We start from the raw sequence: 24580 nt of genomic DNA on the forward strand, positions 1-24580 counted from the left end.
TGATTAAATTGTGTGCTTACCTTTGCAAAGTCTCACTTTTTACGTACTGCATTTCTGAAGAAATGATTATATCTACTTTTGTATCCTAAAAATATGTACATCAATAGTGAAATTATGGTAGTGAAATTTGATGAGCTATTTTATGCATTTTTATAATCCTCAAAGTACATTATTTGCCTTACTCTTTAAACACATTGTAGTTGGATACCGAATATGACTGGTGGGTCCCACATTGAGTAGTACAGTATTTGCATGGAAAATAATTGCTTCTTCAGTTTATTTTCTGTTTCTTATTTCAGTTTGAAATACCGCAATAGCTCACAGTCCTATGTAAAAGTGGGATTTTTTTTTATCAGCAGCAGGTAGGTGGTGCCCTGGTTGCAGGCTTTGACAGTGTCTCAATGAAATTCAGTTTTTCTGCTGCTTATAAATATGTTTCAGTAAATTTTATAAAGATTGTCTTAAAATGACATAAAAAGTAAGAAATGTAATGGTTAGAGTTTAGTATTTGGCATTCACCTTTAGATATTGGTCAGCCTCCAGTGTATGTCTCAACATTTACAATCTCGATGATTTTTATGTGCTAAGTGCATAGATTTACTGCTGCAGTTTGAACATTTTTAAATTAAAATATATCTTTCATTCTGAATGTATTGATTTACACATCTTGGTGTCAATATTAAGTCAAGTGAATTTTCCAATAAGTTAAGAGATCTGGCAGGGCAAGTTGAATTTATTAAGTTTGCTAGGGAATTTTTTTTCGTGTCTATGTTTGGACATCTCTTTTTTTTATTTTTGATTAGAATTTTATAAAAATAGTACTAGGAACTTAATAACACATTCCTTGTTTCTCTTTTTTGTGAATGTTTTGCCATTGGAACCTTGTGCATTCCTTATTGAATTTTTGGCATTCTCTCATGCTTTTAAACAATGTAATTTTATAATTAATTTGCTATTATAAAAATATGATGGTTTGGGGGCTGGGGATATGGCCTAGTGGCAAGAGTGCTTGCCTTGTATACATGAGGCCCTGGGTTCAATTCCCAGCACCACATATACAGAAAACGGCCAGAAGCGGCGCTGTGGCTCAAGTGGCAGAGTGCTAGCCTTGAGCAAAAAAAAAAGAAGCCAAGGACAGTGCTCAGGCCCTGAGTCCAAGCCCCAGGACTGGCAAAAAAAAAAAAAAAAAAAATGATGGTTTGGGTTTTATTTGTGTCAAAATAATATTTTTTTAAGCTTAGGAAAGATTAACTCTTTGTATATACAATTAGACAGAGATGCCAGGAAACTCAGCTCACCGGAAACATGAAAATTTTCATGAAGGCTGAAGAAGCTTTAGGTTTCATCCATCATAATTTCAAGGAGTATATCTAACTGAAACACATAAGATTTTGTAGGTGAACAATTGCATGTTTTTACTAACATGGAATATTGTTTTCAGGCCCTTAGGATGTATGAGAGAATCATTTATTTCTATGTTCTGAAGCATTTCTCTGTTCTTTTTTGGCCACAGAATCTCGTGTTCTTGATTGATCAAATGATGATATTCTAGGTTCATTGATATGTTTATTAGATAATTTTACATACATAATTTACACTAGCATAAATATGATCATATCTATTGTATATCATTTCATGCAAAGTTGATTTTAGAAGACAAAATATACTAAATGTTCTTAATATAAAAGTATTTACTCAATGATAAGAGGGAATGTCAACCAATAAAATGTAGTTTATAAATGGGCAAAATTAGTAATGCTAGGAAAAATATAAAAAATACTACTGTAAAGTTTAACCAGGATTTTGTAAAATAGTTGAAAGGAGGAAGGAGGACTGATTGTGATGACATTCATTGCTAATACAAGCTATTTCAGAGGGTGCATTGGAGAATCCTCATTTGAGGCCAACCATGGCAAAGATAGCTGGGTAAAGTAACCTCAAGACTCTTACCTGAAAAAATAAAGGAGAAGCAAGTCTTTAGACCTGGGCATGTGGCTCCAGTGACCAGCTCTTGAAGCTCTAAGTTCAGTCTCCCAACATGAGGAAGGCAGTGAGGGCAAATAGAAATATTTCTATTTAAACCATTGCAGCTTATTGAGTCTATTTTACGTCTTGATGCTGTCATTTACAGCATTTAGCCTTGTAATCATCTTCCTGCTGTTAAATCAGGTCTGTGTATTGGTTTAATCAGCTCCCTTCTCCAGATCACTGGAGGTTACAATATAACATAAATTCACCTTATTTATTTACTTATTTTTTGCAGGGGGTAGAGGTGGGGGTGGAGGTGGGGGTGGAGGAGGGTTGGTGGAATGGACAGTAGGAACCAAAATGGGTTTTCATTTCTTGACTTTAACCAGTTAACACCCCAGTAATTTTCACCATGTAACAAATTTGAATTTTGATTATAGAAAATGTAACTACGATTTCAATGACAGTACAAAACTAATATTTTATAATCACTAAAGCCAACATTAATTGAATATTATGTTATAAGCTTTTTACACAAGCATGCTCATTTAACCTCACAATAGCCATATAATGCAGGTATTATATCTTTGTCTTACAGTCTGAGAAATCAAGATGTAGGTTAAGTAATTATCTCAGGGTCATGAAGCTGTACCAAACAGCAGAATCAGGAAGTGAAACTAGGTCTCCGGTAACACAGAAATTGTGCTCTCCAGTATTTTAGCATACTGCCTTCTCATAAGCTAGCAATGTTTTGGTTCTATAATCACTTGTATTATTTATACTTTATAGAAAAAGATAATAGTTTTAAATGGAGTTGGGGTATTTCTTGGCTCACAATATGATCATGAATTTAAAAGACTCCTTTAATTATATTTCTTGTGGGCTTTTATTTATAGACAAGTATAGGTTTCTATTAAATCTCTGCTAAGTTGTTGAATATGTGTTTGCATAAAATGCATCTCTTATGTGAAACTTTGTATATTATCCATTAAGAAAGTAGATTCATATTTTTCTGGTATGAGTTTAGCAATTAGGCAACTTTTCTGGTTTCTATTTTAGAATATTTTTAAAACATTGTGCAGCAAATCAAAATAATAGAAAAAAATACAAACTATGATCACCACTGCTTGCTATATATATTCAGTCATCTGCTTATCCTTATCCCCTTCGCATTGTCAATACCCATCTAATTCCACTTTAACAACAGTAATTGGCTGATGGAGTAGAAGATATAGATTTGTTTTCTTGATGACTCCTTGACTTTTTTTTTTCCTCTGGTAATACTAATAGAATTCAAAATCCGTAGTGGTGCGATTATGTCATGAGTAGGTCAACAGTCATGTCAAGGTCCTATTGGAAACTTCATAGCCAACATCTTAATTTAGACTTAGCTATCTTTTTCACTTCTATGTGCAATTGTAAGCAATTTTTTTTAAGTCTTATTTCTCCACTGTAGCAGAATTCATTTAGTTCAGAGGAGGATAATTCTGCGTGTGAATTATATGGTTGGCTACAATGGAGTTGATAAAATAGATAAAATCTGAGAACCTCATTAGCATGGTTATATACATATCTTTTTTTTTGGAAACTATATAGGTTGAACGAAAATCGGACACTTGTATCCATTTTCTTTTTTCTTTGCAACCAGTATTTTATAATATATATTTTTTACATAATGAGACATCAGTGATTTTGCAGTATTAATTTCTCAGAAAGTATGTTTCTACTTTAAATCATAGAATTACTGCCAGCCAGTTCTTCATCAGGTTTCTATTTTTATTACATATTTCCATTTGCTTACATAATAAATAAGTATAAAATACATTTTCAAATTATTTAACTACTTTGATTTTAAGAAATGAGAAGTATATAATACAAGCAAAACCATTCCAAGTATTGGAATATGGACATGTGAGTGTATGTATACATAAATATATTCATCTTTATATCAACATATGCTTTATACATATTTCCATTTTCTTTGCTCATAACATTAATTAACAAACATTCCTTTCATATGTGCTCTTTTCTGTATTTAAAAGGACTCATACTCACTATTTTAGATAGTAGTAAATAACAATGACTTGAACCTCGTAAGGTTGGAATTTTAAAAACCAGACTTTGAAAAAATGTGAACTAAAGTAGAAACAATGAGTTCAAAGAAACAATGAGTTAAAAGATAGGAACATTTAAGACATAAAGAAATGAGCTTCTGTAGAGTCTTAAGGAAAGGATAGGCATTCTGATTATACATTATGTTTTATAATTTTTGTAATACTCTTCTATTAAACTGAAATCTACAAGAGGCCTTTGCAGTGGTTTTTGTTTGTTTATTTGCTATCCTCCAAGTGTAGAGATTGTACACATCCAGGAGTGAAGCTGTATTATCATACTAATAGGTTTCTGGTACTGCCATTTATTTGTTTGGAAGGCCAAAGCAATCAACTTGGAAGCACATAAAGAATCAGTAACAGTTTTCTCATGTCATGATGCATTGATCTTTAACATCAGTTGTATTTTAAATCTGAGCCTCATATTTGACCAATAAATCCAAGATTTTATTTTACATAAATAAACCTACCTGGTTTTGTTTTAAAAATGCCATTTTATTTTTTAATAAAATGTTTATAAACTCATTGATTGGTTTTCTTCTTAGGATAATGATTGAATCTTCTAATATTGATTGAGAGGATTTTTAATGTTATTTCTTGGTTGTTTCATATACATAGGGAACTAAGAGCTATAGCCTTTTCCAGCACCAATGGAAAAACAAAACACAATTTTACATTGTAGTAGACCGAATAGCAAACTCTAGGTCATACTTGATTTTTAAGCTTTGCAGAAATCTACAATTATGATTTGGGGCAAGATATCTGTAGGAAAGAGGAGGCTTTTGGACTTTAAAATGTTTTTTTTTTTTTTAACTTGTAAATTATATTAGTCCAAGGTCCAGATCACTTCTAGAATTAGAAAAAAAACATGCCTCACTATCCAAAATTATGTGTGGACTTATCAGGAATTAAAGTGAAAAAATAATGAATTACACTTTTCAGATATTGAGTATAGGTGATTCAGTTTTATGTGTTTCATTTATCACTGAACTTACTCTTGAATTTTGTCTGCCTTTGTCATTTGCTAAATAAGCATGTTCTTAGGAACCTAAAGAGCCAGCACACATCTTGTTAGACTGTCACTTATTTACTTCTTTTTTCTTCTTCTTTACTGTCAAAGTGAAGTACAGAGGGGTTACATTTTCATATTTAAAGCAAATACATTTCTCTTCCAACTTGTTACCTCCTCCCTCACTTTTCCCCCATCTCTCCCTCCTCACTCCTCCTCATGAGTTGTACAGTTGGCTTACAACAATTTGTTTTTTAAGTATCACTGTTGCAATGGTTTGTCTTTTTATCCTTTGTCTCTCAATTTTGGTATTCCCCTTCCTTTCCCTAGTTCCAATACACGTATATACAGTATCTGGGCTACTAGGATCAGTTATAGTAATAGCAGGGGTAAAACCACAGGAAGGGAATACTAGAGAAAAAGAGGTATGGTTTCACATGGCATGTTGAAAATAACTACAGCAACGATATACCACTTATTTCCATAACTTGGAGTACATTTCGCTTAGCATCATCTTATGTGGTCCTATGGGCATAGCTATTGAGCTATTGTGATCTTCTGCTATGACTATCCTAGAGATGTACTAATTATTAAAGTGAAGTAAGCCAGACCCAAAGAAACATGGACTCTATGGTTTTCCTCATGGGGAATAATTAGTACTTACTGATTTTTAACTGTCAACTTTTTCCACCTTAGTTTATATATTTGCATATGAGAAAAATGTTTACCTAGGAAGGTTTATGGAAGAGGAGTGGTTCTATGGGCATAACTCGATGCTCAAAATATTAATTTACCCCTTTTATTTCTTTAGGTTTGTGATTATCCCATTTATCAAATCCTCTAACTTTGATAAACATTGCTAGGGAGCACTCAGATAAACCATTCAGCTCACCCAGGCATCAGCATAAGGAGACTCCTTAGACTTAAGCCACTGTTGGAGCTGTGGGAATTTCCCAGGCAACTATGTCCACTCCAGGCTGTCCCTGGAGCTGTTAGGGCTTCTTGGTTTCAGTGTAAATTTGTGTGTCAGCTTCTGGGACATAGACTCATTTGAGACTTCGGGAACATATGATCATAGAGAAAATTACATAATTGCAAGAGTATGAAAATGTAAAAGTCACAAATTTTGTATTTTTCTTCTGTTTCTCTTAGCACCTGTGAAACCTAGGAAATAATATTTTGGTGTTAGGAATATCTTGGCGTAATCATTATTTGTCTTTATATCCAAACCATGATTATTGATTTACACCCAAGTCAAGATTATGCATTTCTTTTCTTTTCCAAAGCCATATCTGCAAATACTATTCTCATGTTCTCTGAAAAATAATTAAGTAAACATATTTAGGTAAGTCATTAATTTAGTTTTTCTAAAACTTGCTCTTTGAGTACTAAATTCTGGCTGTTAACATTATTTGGACATATTTCGATAGTATATTTAACAGCCAAGATAGGTTGATTCTAAAAAGGACATCTAGCAGTTATGATACTGAGAATTAATTATACAAGAAAAGACAGATCCTGTATTGTGGGTTGAATTAAGTAGCACATCAAAACACAAATAGTCACCTTGTGCATTTATAACAAAAAGTGACACTCCATTAACATCTGGCTTTAAAGTTGCTTCACAACTTTTCTGCTTGTCAGCTCTCCTTTTCTTTTTAATTACACATAAAGAATAGTTCTCATTTGTCTTGGACCACAAGAAAGTTCCTGTTTGAGGTTTTTTCTTAAATCACATTTTTGTGTTTGTGTTCAGATGGTTCAGACTCTTATCAGAGATCATTCATTCTAGGAGAAAGGGGATGCCATTCAATTGAACATTGCTTCCTGATTTTAAAGAGTATCTCTTTAATTAAAGAGTGGAAGACTGCTAGTGCTTTGCAAGGGATAGCTGAAATAGAATGCTGGCTCTGTATTTTGCCGATTTTTTTTCCAAGTGTCCACAATTATTTTAATGCAACTTTGCTCATTTTACAACAACAAAAACCTCCTCAAATATCTTAAATTGCTTAATGCAGAGAAACTGTGATAGTGGGGCTAATTTTGAGTGGACAAAGAACTACTGGAGGGTAGAGAGAGGGCATCAGTTGGATAAGCTTTCAATATGATGAGAATGATAACACATTTGCCACTTGTGCTAAAGACAAATAATCTTTTCACTGCATTTGCCTTTTGAAAATGTCATTTTAGTTTTTTACAAAGCATATTTTAGATAAATTAGCTAATATCATTAGTGTCACACTGCCTTTTTTGTGCATGTTAGTGTTTGAATCTTAGGATATCTGGGTCATGTTTCACTGTATCTAAAATAGTGCAAAAATTACATTGAAACGGAGCTTTATCAAGATGCTTGATCACTCTATTTTTGCTAAGTTTTCTTACTAATTTTTCTATATTAACCCTTGCCCACAAGTAGCTTTTTGTCTTATATAGATGTGGCCATGTATGCACCTGTTCATTTGGGAACTCATATAGAAGTTTCAACACCTGGCCTCATTCCACACTACTTACAGTCAAACTTCTGATGTTTTTTAAAAAATTGGTGACTCTAATGTGGAGCTCAAGTGGGAAAACGGTGGAAGAACGGTGAAGACCGTGGCTGATTTCTGGTTCTTAATTTATTCACTTAGTGAGTCCTTGAGGAAATCATGTTAGTCTTTAATAGGATCCTGCTTGTTCGTTGGGGTTGTTGTACAGATTAAGGGATTATGGAACATCTGGAATAATAATTAAGGTGGCACAGTAAATACTGGATGCATGTGAGGTCTAGAAACAATAGTTATATATTGTGAAGGTGTTTGTTTTTGTGGTGCTAGGGTTTAAGCTTGTGACCTCTCAGTTGTGCTCTACCATGTGAGCCATCCCTTATTCCTTTTACTTTTTACTTTGTTTCAAATGCTGCTTCTATCTGACCAGCATCCAGCTGTCCAATCCTACCTCTGCCTCCCAAGTAGCTGGGACCACAGGCATGTGCCACCATATCTGGCTTAATTTTAAGATAAGGTCTTGATAACATTTTTTTCTGGTCAGGCTTTAAACTGAGGTTCTTATGTATTCACCTTCCATTTTTCTAGTATTACAGGTATGCATACCATGCCTAGTTGTGTGTGTCTGTGAGTGTGTGTGTGTGTGTGTGTGTAAAACACTTTGGCTTGAACTGAGGTCATTGTATTCTCAAGCAGCTTTTTTTTTTTTCCTCACCGTTGACATTCTACCACTTGATTTGTGCCTCTAGTTCCAATTACCATTTTTGTGTGTTTGTGTGTGCGTGTGTGTGAGAGAGAGAGAGAGAGAGAGATTGAGAGATTATGTAGCTCAAGCCATCCTCACTCCTCCCTCTTCTGCTTCACATGTCTTATGTTCACCACCACGCCTGGTCTGAGGTTGTTCTTGATAACATGGGGCTTTGTGTCTAGACTTAATGGAATACATGCATGACCACTTTTATTTCTTCCTTTTAGTGAGCTGACATCAGATTGATCTTGTTCTACCGTTGAAATTACAGAGAATACCGTAGGTTATCCTTTTTCATTAGGCCCTAAATTTAGTTTTCAATCCTATAAACGATCTGCAGGACCCCCTGTCAGCCTGGGGGTTTCACCCTTGAGTACAACAATGGTGTCAATGGAGGGGAGTAAAGAGGCAGCATATGAGAGCCCCCCAAATACATAGACAGTTTTATGTCTTTTTTATCCTAGATTCCTAATCTTTCCTGTTATTTTTGAAATATATTTTCTACTTCCCACAGCTTTCTGATTTATCTTTAAAAACAAAAAGACATGCTTTTTTAATCCAGGCTCATGATTTATGCCTGTAATCCTAGCTCTCTGGAGGCTGAGATCTGAGGATCAAGGTTCAGAGCTAGCTTAGGCAAACAAATCAATGAGACTTATGTCCAATAACCAGAGAAAAGCTGGAACTGGAGGTGTGGCTCAAGTGGTAAAATGCAAGCTGTGAGTGAAAAAGCCAGATTAGAGCTCAAGGCTCTGAGATCAAACCCTCTGAGATAAGCACAGATGTTTCTTTGATTTACCTGTTTTTTGTAATATGCTTCAAATATAGTGACAAGTAAAAAAATACTTAAGTTTTGAATGTTTTTCTTCTAATACAAGTTATTGTGAAACAGCCTAACAGAGCTTCATTTGGAGACAGGGAGAAAGGGTATGCATCACATTTAGCATTGAATCTGAACATATTGAACACACTGTTTCAATTTATTAGTAAACCTGTGATTTATGCAAACTTCTGTCAAATTCAAAGTTTTCCATTTTCTCTGGAGCATTGTGTTTGTACATATGATATATGTGTGGCTTAACTTTTTACTTTTTAAATTTTCCTTGGAATTGTGATTCTGGCACTCTAACCTGGTTTAATACCTCTCCTTCCATGGTCATGGGGCTTGAACTCAGGGAATGGGTGTTGACCCTGAGCTTTTTTGCTCAAAGCTTGCATTATACCACTTGAGCCATAGATCCACTTCCAGCTTTGGTGGTTAATTGCAAAGTCTCATAGACCTTCCTGTCCTGCCCAGCTTTGAATCACAGTCCTCCAATGTCAGCCTCCTCCCTAGGATTACAGAGGTAGCTGGCACCCAGTTGCTTTGATACCTTTGAATTTGAGAAGTACATCATGTTTTTGTTCATTTTGAGACTTTAAAACAATACTCATTTTTATGGGGTTTATTCATATTCATGGGCATTCAATCCATTGACATTGTAAGTTTGAAATACTCCATGTTTTTCTGTGCTGATTATGGAGGTTTAGCATCAAGAACCACCAGTTTGTTTTGGTCTTGGCTTCTGCGCTGCTATTGAAGAAATCAACAAAAAACTTGATCTTCTACGTAACTTGATTCTGGGATTTGATGTCTGTGATGTTCAATATGGAACATAGCATTTAATGATCCCTTCACTTGCCTCTTTGGAAATTACAAGGTTCCAAACTACAACAGTGGGAGAGATGGAAAGTCCATAGTAGTACTTACATGAATATCAAGAACAATATAAGCCTGTACTGGGACACTGCTGGCCCTCTACAGGTTCCCACAGGAGAGAGTGGGAGAGGAGGTGGTATTAAAAATGACTGGGAAGAGACTGTATTTATAAACCTATTAAATTTTGTGATATCCTCAAATATAGTAGGATAGGATAGTCCCATTGGTTTAGAGAAGAGGATTCAAAAGTAAGTGATGACAAGGGATTTTAGGACCTTTAAACCAAATCATTAATTTTCTTAAAAATAGGAAATGGAAAATGACTATAAAGTGTAGAGATACTTTGAGGTGGGTGCTGGTGGCTCACACCTGTAATGCTAGCTAGCTACTTGGGAAACATTTCTAATTAATCAGAAATAAGCGAAGTGTGGTTCAAGTTGTAGTTTGCTAGCTTTGAGGAAAAAGCTAAGAAGTGCATTAGGCCCTCAGAATGTGGTCCTGTAATACCACAAACATACACATTCTCAGGTGAAAAATATATTGAATTCGTAAGTCAGACTCGGAAAGAGAAAGAAGGTATGTATTCTCTCATATGTAATGGTAGGAATAAAATATGAACATGAAATATTAAAAACAGATACAGAATAAAAATATATCCACTTACATATATACATCATCAATCTGATTAAATTCTGGTACATATCAAGGTAGAAATTACTGGTGTAATATTTCCACACACACAAAAAAATACTTATTAAACTGAAGAAGCCAAGGATGGTACTAAGAACCCTATGAATACAGAGTTCTTGCTGTCTTAATTGAAGTACATTAATCACTTTTCTTTGCCTGATGTTATTCAACTCTATAATTTCACCAAACTAAAATCTTGACCAGCCGTAGTTATTCTCCTTGCAGGTCATACCAAAAATAAGTAAAAGATACATTATTGAAGTTTTAATTCATCATATTCTAGCCTACTTTCATGATAGTATCCTTAACAAAATGTTTACTAAATTCAATAAAATTCTTTTTAGAACATACTCTTCTTAAAAAGAACTCTTGGGCTGGGGATATAGACTAGTGGCAAGAGTGCCTGCCTCGGATACACGAGGCCCTAGGTTCGATTCCCCAGCACCACATATACAGAAAACGGCCAGAAGCGGCGCTGTGGCTCAAGTGGCAGAGTGCTAGCCTTGAGCGGGAAGAAGCCAGGGACAGTGCCCAGGCCCTGAGTCCAAGGCCCAGGACTGGCCAAAAAAAAAAAAAAAAAGAACTCTTATATGTCTTGTCTGATAGACACTTATAGACAGATTTAGGGTAGAAATCAAATTTGACCTGGAGCAGAGAAGAACACTAATATTATTTTTAAGTACTTGTTTTGCATTATGTTTGTTTTCTGTTTTCACACTACCTTTGGTAGGTAAATACTGTTATGCAAACATTTTCTGATGAAAGTGAAGCCTAGAGAGATTAATTTACTCAAATATTTGAGGATTTGAAGGAAAATCTGTCATGTATACTAAATCTACAAAGTAATGGATCTGTATCTTTTCTTTTTTTTTTGCTTCAAACATTGCCAAAAATAAACTAGAATTCCATACTTTTCTTTGCCTTTCACATTGTTCACTAGCTGCAGTTTAAATTATGATCTCCTGTCTTTCTCCTGATAGTCTGATGAGTTTGTGATAGTCTTTTATGTTCTTAATGGCTTCATTTCATATAGATATATATTCTTTAAAAGTCTGTGCTTATTTGATTCATAAGCATAAATACTGGCATCATGAAATTGGTTGCACACCTTGCTGGTTTGCATAATAAAGTATTCCTTTATTACCTAGATTTTTGACTAGAGTAAAATACCTTTTTTAATTTAGTTTTTTCTAGCATTTTTTAATCAGAATCAAGCCTGTTACTTAACTAATTAAAAACCTGGATTGCAGAATATGTTTTCTCATTCTTCATTTTTTTTTTTTTTTTGGCCAGTCCTGGGCCTTGGACTCAGGGCCTGAGCACTGTCCCTGGCTTCCTTTTGGCTCAAGGCTAGCACTCTGCCACTTCAGCCACAGCGCCACTTCTGGTCGTTTTCTGTATATGTGGTGCTGGGGAATCGAACCCAGGGCCTCATGTATACGAGGCAAGCTCTCTCGCCACTAGGCCATATCCCCAGCCCCTCATTCTTCATTTGGACTAGAACCTGTGTTTAATTCTGACCCCTCTCCCTCCTCTATTGTTTTTCCCTAAACAGTAAACAGTAGTACTGTCTTTTTAGTTACTCATTCTATAAACCTTGGTGTCATCCATGATTCCTCTCTTTCTGCCTCAGTATTTCAATGTGCCAGTGAATCCTAGTGAATGTCATCAAATCTATTCAAAATCAGATCCCTTCTCATCCCCTTCATCTTTACCTCCTTATTCTAATACCATTTCATTTCTCTTCTGATTTTTACAAAAGCCGTGGGCTTTGCCTTTTTTTCTTACATGTTTTCTGAGCGGCAGTGACCAAGTTAAAAATGTTAGTTTCAGCAATCATATTCTTCCCCCAATCGTGCACCACAAAGGCCTCCGTCCTCACTATAGTGAAAGTGTTCTTACTATAGCTTACAAGACAAGACGTACATTAACACCTTTCCCTTGTCATCCTTATCTCCTGCTATTTGTCTTTGCTCAACTTCTGTCCAGCAGCCTCCTGTTCGAAAGGCAGCTCTAGATCTTTATTACTGTAATGCCCTTACATCAGGTAAATGCATGTTACTTTCTCCTGTTCCTAATCTCCTGACTACTTAAGAATACAATCCTCAAGTTCTATTTTTCTGTATCTCACTTCAATGTCCTTTAAAAACAACAACAACAAAAATGCACCTGCTTTTAGTCATGCCTCTTCTTATAAAAATACAAACTACAGAAAGCTAGAGATTCTTACCTGGTTTTGTTCACAGTTCTGTGTTCACAGCCTAGCATACTGCCTGACATATAGCAAACAAAGTCAATTTTGAAATGGATGTTTGTATGCTGAATGTGCAGCTTTTAATGCTGCATATTAACTTAGAAGACATATTAGTAGCCACAGCTTTTAATGATTGCATAATATTCTACAATGTAGATATAAGGTATTCCCTGTATTAGGCTCTCATTCTTTCAGACTGTTAGAAAAAATACTAGATGAACATCTTGGTAAACAAAAGATTCTTCCTTCTAAGGCACAAAAGGAGTTTTCTTAAAGTTAATTTCAATAATAACTGTGTTGAAGACTATAGATACTTTTATATATTTAAAGCCAAAATACTATGAATAAATGTTGTATCAAACATAACACGGAATTTTATCTGTGCATTTACCTGCAGTATAAATGTGTGTTCATCAAGCAAATTGTATATAAGAAGGTAGGCGTTACACTGATAACCAGCTTTGGTATGGTGTTTGTACCTTATATGTAACTGTTTTGCTGTTTGAGTGAGTTTATGCATTATCATATATTTGTAAAGCATTACATTAATGATAATACTGATCATGAACTGGAAAATCCAGCACTCTTAACAACTTAAAGATGTAATTAAAATAACTTGCTGAGTGATGCTTACATTATTATAGTTATATACTCAGAGCTATCAGACACCATTTAGTATTTTCCTTGAAAATATCTATGTTGTTGTAAATCTAAAGGCCTAGTCTCCAAGTTGACATAATTGTTCTAATATTACTGGAAGAAATTGTAAGGTTTATTAGAAGTAAAACCTTTGAAATTTCAAATTGTATATAATAACTCTCTTCTTGGATGTGACACACAATATTGTTGGCTTTGTTTAGTTCATTTTCATTTTGATTTGGCTTTTGGCAATGCTAAGGTATGAACTCAAGGCATAGTGCTTGGTAGGCAAACGCTCTATCACTTCAGCCATCCAAGCCCTTATATGCAATGTTCTAGTTACATGCTTTTCCAAAGCAAAAGAATGAGTATTTCCCTATATATATTTTATAATTGAGTCAGTAAATTAATTTACCGTGTGTGTATAGTAGATATTACACCATTCATGTCTTGCCAAAATATTGATTTGGATCAACTATTAAAGGTGTAATAGTGGCACATCTGCCATGTTTGTATGTTAGTTACTATTTTGGTGTTGAAAATAGAGACCTGTGTGGTACTAGTACATATAGTTTTAGAGCTAAGCTAGCACACCTGAAGATAAGGTAGTTTACCTTGCCACAGCACATGATGAATTTGGTTTAGCCAGTGGGACAAAAGAAAGGAACGTTTAACTTTTCATTATCTTTATTATACTTTTTCCTTATTTTCATTTTTTGAGATGAGGCTGGGTAGTTCAGTCAAGTACTGAAATAATTTCTGTATTAAGGAAGTTTCACTGTAAGGTTTTTTTTTTTTAATAAGAGTTAGCAAAACATTCATTTTTAAAAATTTATTTCATTTGGAATTACTTTGTAGACAGGTTAGATCACACAGAAAAGATATAGACCTCGAAATATGTTAAATTTTGAGCCTTAAATGTATTCAGTAGAAAAATAATGTATTCAGGGCTGGGGATATGGCCTAGTGGTAAGAGTGCCTGCCTCATATACATGAGGCCCTGGGTTCAATTCCCCAGCACCACATATACAGAAAATGGCCAGAAGTGGCGCTGTGGCTCAAGTGGCAGAGTGCTAGCCTTGAGCAAAAAGAAGCCAGGGACAGTGCTCAGGCCCTGAGTCCAAGCCCCAGGACTGGCCAAAAAAAAAAAAAAAAAAAAGAAAAATAATGTATTCAGTAGAAAAATTACTCAATTTGAAATGTGAAAATATTGAATTATCTTAATAGTTTTAAGAAGGAAAATAAACCATCATGGATAACTTGCTGGTTTATAGTTTATAGTAACTATTTGGCAAATAAATTGTGTAAATATATGCACCTGTTTTTGTTTTGTTTTATTTTGATTCCTTAACTCTGCGAGCATGAAATTGGGCAGTATTTTGTGGCTGTTTTTGGTAGCCACTACTGTGAGAAATGAAATGAAATGAAACCTGCAATGTTTTGGTTTTCTTTTTAGGAATTTCCTTAAATTTCACAATGAAGTCTCCTGCTAAGAATAATTTTTATTTTCTTTCTCTTACATTAGTTATAAGTAGATAAAAGTATTTGCCTTATACATTTGCATGCTTTAGAGCTCCAATTTTTTTGTTCAATTTATGTGTTAAAGCAATTTCGGGGACTCAAGATTCCTGTAATTTTTAGAGCCTCATTTTTTTTTTAAATCAGTGGTGAATAACTCAGTGCAAAATCTCAAATAAATCACTATCAAGTTAGCACTAGCGTTTAACATGAAAGGTAAATTTTCATGGTCAGCTTCTTGATGACAATATAGAAGCTCTGCAGTCTCTGATTTCTGTGTTTGCAATATATACACTTGCATTTCCCTTCTACACTCAACTTGATATGCCTACTTTGCGGGGAGGACTGTGACAATGAAATTGAAGCTAAGGGATAGTTTTTAATGTAAGTCCTGTAAGTTAAAAAGAATAAGTTTACAGAGTTGTCTTTTTAAGCTAATTATGTCTCAGACCTTAACACAAGCCAACTTTTTTCCTCCCTGATGTGTATATACCTTATGGACTAAATTAATAACCTGGAGCTTGATGGTAGTACCTAGTTAGTACTTTCCTGGTGTTTCTTGCTTGATTTTTCTTTATGAAAAGATAGTATTCTTGAATAAATTGTAGACATTGTGTAATTCTGTGTACTTCATTGTTCAACACAGATATTCCTGTGTATAGTTTGGCCATAAACTAGAAGAAAGTAATAGCAATATAGAGAAAATAACGCAGAATATTATATTGCACAATGTGTTTGCTCTCTTGAGTCGCTGGAAGGTAAGCTTTGACTCAGGGATATAATGTGTGGACTCAAACTGTGTATTTGCTGTGCTGGAGAAAACTAATGGAAACATTCACTTGGGGTAAGACAAATGGTATTAAATGAGAAAACACACCATGAATTGCAAATGGAGCTGAGTTAATTTGTTGCTACAGTAGTGTTGCCCTACTGTTAAATGAAGGCTGTGTAATTATCTTGCTGGCAGAGATAATGTCAAAACCTCATTTCTCCTTACATGCCTCGTTTTTACATGAGGGCTAATTGAGCTGCAAGGTGACAACTGATTATATATGGCTATCATCCGGTTCTCTTGCTCAATTTGCAAATAACGTTATCCTCTTTTTAAGTGAGGATTTTTATCAGACTTCAAGGAAGATGTTAAACTTTTTGAACTCTTGAGTAATTCACAACATTCCTAACCATCTGTAAATTATTCTGGAATAAATTATCCTTTTTATACAAACTACTTTAAATCTTTTCATTCTCCTGTCATGCCTATACATTATAGTTAAAAGAGAAAGAAACACTTTTTTTTACTTTTTTTACTTTGTAAATCATTTTGTTTCGGTCACAAATGATTGGTTTTCTATATTTTATTTTTTTCTGGAAGTTTTGGCTTTTTGTTATAAATGGAAGATGAATGCCAGGTGTTCCTAGTAATAGGGAAATGTATACCTTGTTTATCAATGTCAATTAAATTAATATTTAGATTCCTTTCTGGGCATATATGGGACTCCTTCCTAGCCTGTAAATCTTTTCTTTCTTACTATCACAGTAGGTCTTAGAAAGGTATTATTAACTGAAGCACTGGTTTCATTAATGTTGCTGTTATCCAGATGGAGGGAACATGTTAGGTAGCAAAGTTTTCTATTGAAAGTTTGAAGAATACACACAGATTTGTGTTTTATATTCCTAAGTAATTAGAGGCGCACAGTTAATTAGTTTGTGGAAAAGGCTAATATTGAGTAACAAGCACAGCATCAAATGCATGGACAAATTATTGATCCATCTCAGAATCTCTTAGATTAATGTAGAATCCTGCAAAGCAATCCAAGATGGAAGTTTGAACAAGTATATTAGAAAGGGAGAAGAATCCTTAGAATTTCAAGTGTCGGCCAGAGTTCATTAGCAGCTTGCCTCAAATATTTGATCTCAGCACAAGAATCACCGAAGTTTAATAATAGAATACTAAATACTATATATTCCTTTTTGCTCCCAGTACTAGGGATGGAAGCCAAGGCCTCATCTGTGATAAATACAATTTCTACCAATGAGCCTCATCCCCAACCTTTTTATACTTTCCAGTTTACTACTGCAAACTTAACTATTAGGAGAAATAAGTGACCTTTACTGAGTATTGATGTACCAAGTCATTAGTTAAACTTTACAGCTACCACTTGAGGTAGACAGTATTGTCTCTGTGTAATAGGTGAAGAAACTGAAGTGCAGAGCCCTTATTTGTTCAGGATCACTCTGCACGTCAGTGACTCATCAAACCCTATGGTGTAAGACTGTCTGTCTGTCTCCTTTTTGTTAGTGAACATTCAGTGAGCAGAGCAACTTTAGATTTAGAATACTGATAAATTCAGAGCTGTGCTTCTCATCTGATGCTTTATTCCTCTAAGCACAATGTTGTTGCTCCTGGCCTTGTTAGTTTTCCAAGTATTACATTTTCTTGATCAGTGTTCTCTGGCCTAGTACTTTTCCAACTGTGTCTTCTGAAGTTTTGTTCTGATCCATTGCCTCAGGCCTGGGTGTGGGTGCCAGAGAATGGTTAAGAGAACAGGAATTCAGCCTTCATACGTCATAGTGATTCCCTCAATTCTAGAGTTCTATGCAGGAATTCTATTAGTAAAAATTCCACTGCTGAAGAAGTTAGAGAATAATGGCCTTTGTTCCTTGCAACATCATTACTGTAGCTCTGCTTGGATGGGCTTATAAACTGAGCAATCCTAATGTTGCATTTACATTATGGTGGAGGGGGCTGTCTACAGTGTTTCAGTGCCGTGAAGTAGAAGTCATTCGCTTCCTCTCCAAATGCAGGAGTTCTTCTCAGGCCATTTGCAATTGGCAGAATTAAGCATGACTCCCAGTACACTAGGATGGGTACAGTTTTTCGGTACCATAATGCTGACAGTAAAGAGTAGAACTGGTGTGTGCTCAGGTATAAGATGAGAACAAAGATGACAGTCCATCTGATGGATGTCTACCTCCCGGGGTTTCCTCTCAGCTTCACTTGGCTTTCTAGACTACTGCATTTATCTCAGGGGCAAGAGAGGAAGAGATGATTGGCTGGAGAGGAGGAAGAGTAATAGCAGTATATGAAAATATACTTATGAAAATGAATTGGAAATTTGAAAGCAACAATAAAGCAAGATGGTTATTGCAATTAAAAACCGTTAAAGAGGGCTGGATGCTGGTAGCTCACTCCTGTAATTCTAGCTACTCCAGAAGCTGGTATCTGAGGATCAGAGTTTGAAGCCAGTCTGTTCAGACAAATCTGATAGACTTATTTCCAATTAAACAGTAAAAAGTTGAAAGTGAAGGTGTGACTCAAGTGATAGAAAGCCAGCCTGAGTGAAAAAGCTAACGAATAGCACAGGCCTTCTTCAAGCTCCAGTATTGGCACACAAACATGCACACACAAAAAAAGCCTATATGAATGCAGTGTGCTTGTCTCTAATGCTTTAAGTGTATACACATAGAGTAACACCGTGAATCTTGCTGAATAAGATATACTGTGTGTTTTCAGATTTTTAGTCTCTAAATTTAGTTTTAGGCAGTAAATGATGTGTATGTTTTTAGGTAAATATCAGTTGATGACATCAGAGCTCCTCCTGTCAACAAAATTGTGCTGTTTATGATGAATTGATTTGGCTTTATAACAGGCAGTTAACCTCAATACATAGTTGTAATATCAAATGGTGGGTTTAATTCTCCCTAAAAAGCACCGAACGGAATAAATATATATGTATATACACACAGAGAGAGACACACACACACAGAGACATGTATGTATATATGTACATATGTGTGTTGTATATATATATATAGAGAGAGAGAGGAGAGAGAGAGAATGAGAATATAGATGTGTATGTGTTGGGGGGGGGGGGAAGAATCTAAAGTACAGAAGTTGATGGAATGATAAATGGTGGGTTTCTTTCATTAGTCCTGGACATTTAGTTGCCATTCGAATGCATGGAATAGTTCATTTAATTTGTATATTTGACTCCTGATTCTATTGTTCAAGTATTATCTTTAATCACATGTTACTGATAAGAGATGAGTTGATATGTATTCAAGGTTAATTTTATTTATTATCAGTGTATAATATATGTTAAGTATTTTGCTTATTAACTCTTACTAGACACAGGAATCCTCCAACGTAATGCTTAAGTAGGGATGAAATAACTTTAGCCTCAGAAAAATAAATGATTTGGTCAAGGCTATGACTCTAAAGTCTAGGCTTTTCCACAATAATCTGAGACTATTATAAATAATTAGTATCCTTTTTAATTTGCAATTGATGAGATAACATGAAAACAGTTTAAAGAAGTCAGTCGTTAGAAAATCAGTGGTTTGAGAATCATAAAATGTGGATCATGATTCAGAAGCATTTTATAGATTAACTTAGATCTTTAGCTTACTCGTTAAATGGTAATAAAGTTTGCTTCTGCTTATTTTACAATATTAGTATATCATGAAAAATTCAAGGATTAACATATAGGGCATGATAATGGGTAGCATGATATTGTATAAGTGATTAAAAATAAACAAATGAAAAGGAGCCAGAAGTCCAAAACATAAATATTTATCTGACATAAAACAAAGATCATTGAAGAAAGGATGAACTTTTTAATCAGTGATGAAGAGACAATCAGTTATACATGTAGTGAGAATGAAATTGGAATCCTTACCTCATAGCATATTAAAAAAATATATTCTATGTAAAATGAACACATATGGGAAAGGCATAGCTAAAGCATACTTAGAGTAAATACTGGAGAGCAATCTCATGACTTCAAGGCAAATAGGAAATTCTGAGACAAGACCAAAAGCTTTAAGCCGGGGTTGGGGATATGGCCTAGTGGCAAGAGTGCTTGCCTCCTATACATGAGGCTCTGGGTTCAATTCCCCAGCACCACATATACAGAAAACGGCCAGAAGTGGCGCTGTGGCTCCAGTGGCAGAGTGCTAGCCTTGAGCAAAAAGAAGCCAGGGACAGTGCTCAGGTCCTGAGTCCAAGCCCCAGGACTGGCAAAAAAAAAAAAAAAAAAAAAAGCTTTAAGCCATTAAGGAAGAATGATAAATTCAATCACATTAAAATTAAGAACTTGGCATTTTGGAATAATATAAATGGAATGAAAAACGGAAGCACACACACATGCATGCACATACACAAAACCTTACAGACTGAAGAAAATTTGTAAGTGAAAACGGTTGGGGAAAAAGCATAGTGGTTTATAAACATGAGGTATTTTCAACAAGAATTACAGTCAAAGTCACAATGGGATATGATTTAGTCATCAACTTGACAACAATTAATAACAATATGCATTGTCAGTAAGGTAAGGATCTACCTTAAAACATTGTTTCTGGAAGTATTTGCTGATATATTTAATTTTCAGAAAAAAAAAAACAGAAGAACACATAGCTCATGAATTTTATAATTACTACAGGTATATCCATTAGAGAAAATTTTGTTCTTTTGTAGTAGGAAACATTCATAGTAGCAATCCTCGTTATAGCATAAAACTAGCAGAAAAGCCACAAATGTATATTTGAAGGAGAATGGAAAAAATGTGGTAAATTCATTCAGTGGGATCAATATTTTAAAAAATGAATGAGCTACCTTCCATTACATGTACCAACATTAGTAGATCTCAAACAAGTTACAGAATAACATGATATGTACCATTTGTTTAAAGCTTAAACCCTGGCAAAACAACTAATATTGCCTGATGTACAAAAGTGGCAATTAGCAAATAGAAAGCATTCTTAAATTGGAATTCAGGGTTGTACTAATAACTACCCTACCCAAAAAGAAGAGGAAGAAAATATGACTGTGAATCTAGATATCTCAACACATTGCAATGTTACTTATTTAAATTTGTAGGTTTTTCTATTCCCTCTTTCACATAAACTACATCTAGTAATTTTTTTAAAGCAAACTAATAAGTATTATGATTTTTTCTATTTTTGTTTCAGTGCCATTAGAGGTTTAGATATGTACTGGAGGGGTGTGCACTAAGCTTTTTAAAAACTTTCTAGTATTAGAAAACAAAGATCAGTTTTGCCTGTGGTGTTATACAAAGTGAAGAATTTTGATTAGGACCTGCATTGAAGACCTACTTACACCAATTAGCCAGTTTGAGACTGTAGGTGAATCTTTCCCCCGTCTGAGCCTCAGTGTCTCTGCCTATAAAGCTATATACTAATCCTTCGCCACACAAGAGCTTGGGAGGCCATGCATGGAAGTTATTAAGCTCTGTGGTAAAGTGCAGGTTTGGGGCAAAGTATCAGTGACATCGGTCTTCCAGCTTCCCTCGTCTATGGCTGAGTACTCTGGCCACTATAGGAATTTTATTTTCTGCAGCTGATTTGAAAGCAGTAGTTGATTCTTTTGAACTGTAAAGATTTCTTAAATGGGTCAAGAAAAGAAGACAATTTCTGTCCTGTTAGCCATGACTCTAGTTAACTTTAACCTTCCATTGTAGACATTTCTGCAGGTAGCATGCTAACCTGAGCTGGTCCAGCAGAGGAGGATGTTGAGGAAGGCACTTGGATCCAGTTCTCTCTGCAACCTTGCACAGTGCTGACTGAGGAGAGTTCACTGAGATATTAATTTGTTAGTTAGATTACTGTCGTGTTTTTTTGAACATTAGTTTTTCCTCACTATGCCACAGAAGTTATAGTCAAGGTGGAAGTTGAAAAAGGGCCAAACTTCTAAGGATATGTACAGACCTTTGTATTCTAACATACAATCAGGAACAGATTGTTCTATTGGAACCAACGTTAGCCAGGGTGGTTGTATAGCTGTGAAAGCACTTGTGTGAGAATTTGCAGACAGACGCTCCCACTTAGAGCTTTGATTCCTCTATAACCTTGTAAAATGAAGTTATTGAATATCATTAGACTCTAGGGAATAAAACAAGATGTAGATAATCTTTCCAAATAGTTGAGCTTTTCTATTAAATTGTGATGTTGGCTTACCTTTTTCAGCAGTACTTGCCCAGTTGACTTTTAAGAGGACCTGAAACAAAAAATGTCAATCTCAGTAAATCTTGGTTTTAGAAATCCATTAGCAGTGAGGATGTAGCAACTAAGTAGTGGTATAACATCAGGCAGGAAAAGATTCAAATATCATAAAAATTTTCAAGCCATCTGTACACTGTGCAAACTGGTGAGTGAGTCATGTATTTTTAGAAGGATGGAGATCACATAAGCTCCATTCTGTAGCATTGCCTGTAAAACCTGAGTGTCACTAGGGCAGGCAGCTATTTTTGTGGAGAAAATGAAGAAACATTTTTATCTTTTTCAAAACCTAGTAAATGTAAAAGACTTTAAAAAATTAAGAATGCTTATGCTTTTTTCTGAATCAAATTTAACATTCTAGTATAATAACATGTAAATCCAAATATGAGGATTTTTATGTTAAAGTGAAGTATTATCTTTACATTTGACTTAGCTCTCCTACAAATATAATCAAAATATTAATTTTAAAAATGATTCTGTTTATACAGAATTTACACTCTGTTTGCTATCAAAACAGATTTTGTTAGACTAGTTTGAGTTCTGCAGATCAAAAGAGTATATTGGATGAAATAAAAGACATGTACCCCAATGGGTTTATGTATGGGCCCTGAATCAACACATAGTAACTACACCATTTACAATAATAACAATTATGTTCAAATTGTGTCAGCTCTAGTAGTTTCAATATGTCATTGCTGTGTTTGTAACCTTTTAGTGTTGCTATAGAACTGGCTATCCTATACATATAACTTAATTTCTAGGAAATGTAGCATTATTAATGTGATAGCAGGAGATGCTCAGGTTACTGATGAATCCTGCTTTATTTTTAGGCTACTGTGACTTTTTGGGCTCTGTAAGGACTGGGCTGCCCTGGCTAGTGACCTCATAATTTCCAGAAGCAGGTGGAGGTGGCAATTATAGCTTCAGCCACTATCTTGAACTTTCTGTAGTAAGTGATGAATTGCAAATGGCTAGACCCTGTGCACAACAATAAACTCAAATAAATCTTCAATGTGTAATAATGACAAGACTGAAAGAGTGGCAGCTATAACAAGGCTTCTGTTGTCACCCACTTTACTGTAGCCTTGATATTCATCATTATCAGCTGGAGCTAGCTCAAGAGCTGGACAAGAAGGTCCGAAGAAGGATGAGTTGTTTGCGCTGAAGCGTCCAGTTGGTCCCATCTGGACGAGAGTAAATGGGATTTTTTTTTTTTTTTGGCCTGTTCACTAGGTCAGAGCTGTCCATCATTTTGGGCAGGTATCTGATCGTTTCATGCTGTGGGACAATATGGCTTTACACTGTTTAGTTCTCTCTTGATAGTTCAATATGACATTTTTATCCTGGTTGGAAGGTTTTGGTCACTTTTCAGCTATATGAAAATATTACTCAGTTTCAGAAAACTGAGCTAATGTTATTTTGTGTTGCTACCAAGTAATTTCTGAAATGAGACATGGTTTTAGTCCAACTGGAATCACAATTGAAATCTGTGCTCTGTAGCATTTCAGGTTTTTTAATCTTGAATTAGAATGTGTTTATTGTTCCTCTGATACAATGCAATTCATCCTCATTAAGTCTTGAGAAACAATGAGGTAGACAATACAAAAAGATGTTGGAATCTTACTGTTTTTAAAGTATTACCAAATACCTTCTAAATACTGCATTATTTACATGTATTGTCTGCATGTTTTAAAAATATTTCTGTGAAAGTTCTGACAGAATTGAAAATTGAATACTATATGATTTAAAATGAATCCATATTCACTTGAGCATTTTATGATCTTTGTGATAAGATTAATCAATATATCATCCGTGGACTTATTGGTCTTCCTTAGAGCATGCCAAATTTTTTAAGATGTAGAATTGTGTCTCAAATATGCTATCTGAAGATGATCTAACATATATTTCCTTTACTATCATTATGATTTCTTAAAATACATTTTGAAGACTTAGAACTGAGAAGTGACTAAATTTCCTATTAACTACAGACATCTTTAGTAAACATTGTAAACTGTTTTTGGTGTGCTTTCATTGCTTTTTTTGTTGTTTGTCATTATCTAAGAGAAATTATCATGTATCTGTTTCTTAACATTTTAGATTTAAAATGTCTTTAAGAAAAATGAACTTGTTAGGAATAGTGAAAGCCTTTGGGCATTTTTACTTTTGATTTATAGTATTTCCCTTATTATCATTAAATATGTATTTTTGGATAAACCAATAATTATACAGTTGAGCTTCAAACTTCTGAAATGATTAAAAGGTAAGAATTCTGAGGTTCCTATTTCTTCAGAATGCAGGTTCACTCCCAGGGTTCAGGCCAACTGACATGCCATCGTTTATTTTGTCTTTCTTTTGTCATAAATCTTCAAGCCTTGAGGCACCAGACTCATGCAGATTTCTTTGCATTTTAGTGTCTGGATGGAATAATAACTTCCAATTTC

The 24580-nt window shown here is 34.7% G+C and overlaps 1 protein-coding gene across 2 annotated transcripts in view; it reads left to right on the forward strand.

Moving 5' to 3' along the window:
• Positions 1-24580, forward strand: part of Gpatch2 (G-patch domain containing 2) — a 139245-nt gene that overhangs the window by 43493 nt on the left and 71172 nt on the right. The gene's annotated exons all lie outside the window — the stretch shown is intronic.

The sequence above is a fragment of the Perognathus longimembris genome, chromosome 11 (genome assembly GCF_023159225.1).
Source record: "Perognathus longimembris pacificus isolate PPM17 chromosome 11, ASM2315922v1, whole genome shotgun sequence".
NCBI classification, from domain to species: Eukaryota; Metazoa; Chordata; class Mammalia; order Rodentia; family Heteromyidae; genus Perognathus; species Perognathus longimembris.